Below are 3,946 nucleotides of genomic sequence, written 5' to 3'. Positions count from 1 at the left end.
TTTTAAAATTATAAGCAATATATATCTTTAAAACATGACTGTTCTTCTTTACCTTGTCTCTCTTCTAGTCCTCTTCCCCAAGGTAACAATCATTAATAGTTGGAATTAAATATATACACACTTTTTACATACCATGTACAAATGGTCATGTGTAAGTTAAATCACAAACTTTTCTCCTGGGTGGGTGTTTATTCCCCCACTTTTTGTTATCAAAAACATAACAAAAATGATAGGTCAACCTCATTCTTTTAATGACTACATAGAATTTCATACTGTAAATGTATCACCAACTATTTTATTGCTTGTTAAGGTTACTTTTTCACTTTTAAAAACAGCAAAAAAAAAAAACCACTTTGTATAAGCACATGAATCATTACTTCTAGATTATTAGTTTTTAGAAGTAGGATGCTGAATAAAAGCAAGTGCACACTTAAAATTTGGATAACTATTGCCAACTTGCTTGCTATGGAGAGTTTTAATAGCTTCTATTGTCATTAGTATTTGGGATGGCACTTTTATAACAACTTTGACAATAAGGAATTGTCAATTTTTAAAATTTTGCCAATTTGAGAGGCAAAAATGAATTTATTAGAGAAGATAAACTTCTTTGGTTTTGTCATTTTGTTATTGAATGTTTTGTATTTTAGTGATTTGTAGGAACTCTTTGCATGTGATAGATACCAACTGTTGATGTATTTGTAAAATATTATCTGTGATTAAAAGTATAATTACCCTCAATCCCACTTCTGTGTATATGCCACAAAGAAATGAAAGCAGATATCCAAACAAACATTTGAACCTCAGTGTTCATAACAGCATTATTCACAATATCTAAGAGGTGAAAACAACCCAAGTGTCCATTGACAGATGAATGGATAAACAAAATATGGTAGCTACATAAAATGAAATAATTATTTAGGATTAATTAGGAAGAAAATTCTGACACATATGGATGAACCTTGGTGACATTATGCTAAGATAAGCCAGTAAAATTTATAGAGACAGGAAGAATAATAGTGGCTTTCAGAGACTGGGGTGAGGAAGGCATTGGTAGTTGATTTTTAATAGGTTCTAAGTTTCATTTTGAGAAAATGAAAAATTTCTGGAGATGAATAGTGATGATGGTTGCACAATAATGAATATACTTACTGCCAATGAATGAACACTTAAAAATAATTAAAATGGAAAATTGCATATTGTGTATCTTTTTTCATAATAAAAAAATGGGAGCCAGGTGTGGTGTTACACACTTGTAATCCCAGTGAATCAGGAGGCTGAGGCAAGAGGATTCCAAGTTCAAAACCAGCCTCAGGAACTTGGTGAGACCCTAAGCAAAATTAAAAGGGCTGGAGAATGGGGATGTGGCTCAGTGGCTAAGCATACATGGGTTCAATCCCTAGTATAAAAAAAAAAAAAGGAAAAACATTGTATAAATAAAGGTTTTATTTGAAAAGATGCATATTGCATATTATTTTAGAATATAGATTGTAGAAAATTTTCTCCAGCAATTTGAAATACTTCTTTTATAATGACCTATATTTCCGTGTAGATATGAATCTGTTTCGAGAGTGTTTTTCATTGACCTTTTTCCTTATTACTCATCATATTGGCTTAATTACTATAGCTGTAGATGATGGCTGGTAGAACAGGAGCACAAATTTATTTTAAAGTATTTTCCACAATTCTGCAGTATCTGTTTCATATGAATTTTAAAATCAATTCATCCACTTGTATTTTTAAAATGCTATTGTAATTGCATTGAATTTACAGATAAATCTATCTGGAAATATATGCCACAATTATTATCCAGGAAATTTTGATTAATCACACTACTCTTAGTTTTCTAAATGCAGAATAATAAAATTTTAGTATTAAAATTATTCTTGTTGATAAAATGTTCTGTAAAATATATGCCTATAATCCCTTACCAATTTCTCTGTAATCTCTATTGCAGTGTTTCATCATTAGTTGCAATGAAAAAACTGCTTCCTCACTGCCACATGCTCATGAGCATTCTCTATTACGTAATGTATTAATGAATTATTAATTTTATCTTTATGTAGAAAAAAGATTTAATTTCTCATGAAATGAATTTTGTTTTTTTCCTCTAAAAGATGATAATTCAAGTATATGATATGTATTTCTATTAAACAAGTAGATAAATTTTTATTGCAAGATTATTCTGTTAGGATACTCTTTTTCTTTTAGTAATCTCATTATTTTAATATTTGAGGATTTAGTGGATTTTCATACCCACTAAGAAAAAGCAGTTTTTAATGGAAGTTAAAAAAGAGGTTGATCTTAAATAAACATAAAACCCAATGAGGAAATTGCAGTACTACATTATTGGTGGCACAGAATATACTTGGTTGTTTTCAAGTATCTTTTGGGGAAACTCCATGTTATTTACTGTGAACATTTCCCTGGTCATGGAATTTTATGAAGTCAGTGTCTCTTAAGATGGAATTTCTAGCTATTGGTAAGACACCCAACAGGCCCGGCACCTACTTTTTTTCTGCCACCAATGGGCCTTGTCTTATTTACAGGAGCCCCACCACTCATCAACCCCTGACCAAAAGAGAACATATTCATAGAAAAATCTGTTCAATGGTATTATACAAATATTCAAAAAGGCTTTTCCTCAATGAAAATTTTTGGTAAATTGTAAGTTATAGAAATTCAGTAACTTCTTTGTATGGCAAATGAATCCTTTGCCTTCAGCAAAGTGGATGTATATGTCCAGTTGGTTATTTGTTGATTTTGGCTTTCAGTGAATTGCTTTTAACAAATGAATTTTTGGATAATTGGCTGAGGCTCCTCTTTCTCTCCCTCCATCTATCCCCACCCCATGTCTTACCTTATTGTTCTCCCTTCCCCTTCCTCTGTAACATGAGAGAATTTAGGGGTTGGGGGAGTTTTGTTTTGTTTTGTTTTGTTTTGCTTTGTTTTTTCACAATTAGCTGCTTACATTTGTGTGCTCCCAACACTCAGTAGCAACTTCTCCACTCTCATGACCCTTATTCATCTCGTTGGAATCCTGAGTATCTAGCAGAGTGACTGTGACCTGTAGAAAAACAATCAAAAAATATCTCTTGAGTTAATGAACCTTACATCTGCTCAAGTACCTACGATCATTTGAAAAGAAGAATGCCAGTTCATAACATCTCGAATAAAAGGCTTGTTGGCGCAAATGGCTCTTCTCCTGTATCTTTCCTAGAATGCTAATTTGACATTTGCGCAAAAGACGAATCTGTTTGTGTGACTGTGCAGAGGCGGAAGTTGTTGGTCCTGATTGATAGTGGAGTCCTAGAATCTGTAACCCTCGGCCATCTGTGGCATTTCCCATCTGTTCTTTACATCCCTCCACTTCTGCGCTTTGTGTGGAAGTATCTACATGCTCACAAAGAAAACTTACAGGAAGAGTTTGGTTTTTGCCTGATACACTCAAGCTACCCAAATGATTTAGCAGGAAAGTACAGTCACTGACATACACATGCAGGTGCACGCACACACGCACGCACACACATACAAACCCAGCCTCACCTTATGTTACCCTAAAGTATTCCGGGCAGAGCTTCTTGCTGATGATTTTAGTCACAGTCTGAGTAATGTCTGCTCGCCTGTGCTTTGTAAAATGATCTCCCTTTATTAGATGAAATCTTGAATGAAGGGTGGAGGGTACTGTGTCTTCCGAGTTCAATATCCTGCCTCTCTGCCACCTCCTTGCTTTCTGTAGATTGTGTGTGGCTGAAATGGATGCATGGAGAGGGGAGTGGAGAGCTGACACAGAGCATTTTTCAGTGCAAAGAAATACTTTTCATTGTAACTAACACAATCCTTCAAAATTATTATGGGAGAGTTTTCAATGTTACTTCCACCTTCCTACTTCTATGAGAAAAGCTCAAAGAACATACAACACAGATTTGAAAAATCGAATCAATATGGC

Source organism: Callospermophilus lateralis, chromosome 15, assembly GCF_048772815.1.
Source record: "Callospermophilus lateralis isolate mCalLat2 chromosome 15, mCalLat2.hap1, whole genome shotgun sequence".
NCBI lineage: Eukaryota > Metazoa > Chordata > Mammalia > Rodentia > Sciuridae > Callospermophilus > Callospermophilus lateralis.
The sequence above is the reverse complement of the archived record's forward strand: the minus strand, read 5'-3'. Positions refer to the sequence as shown.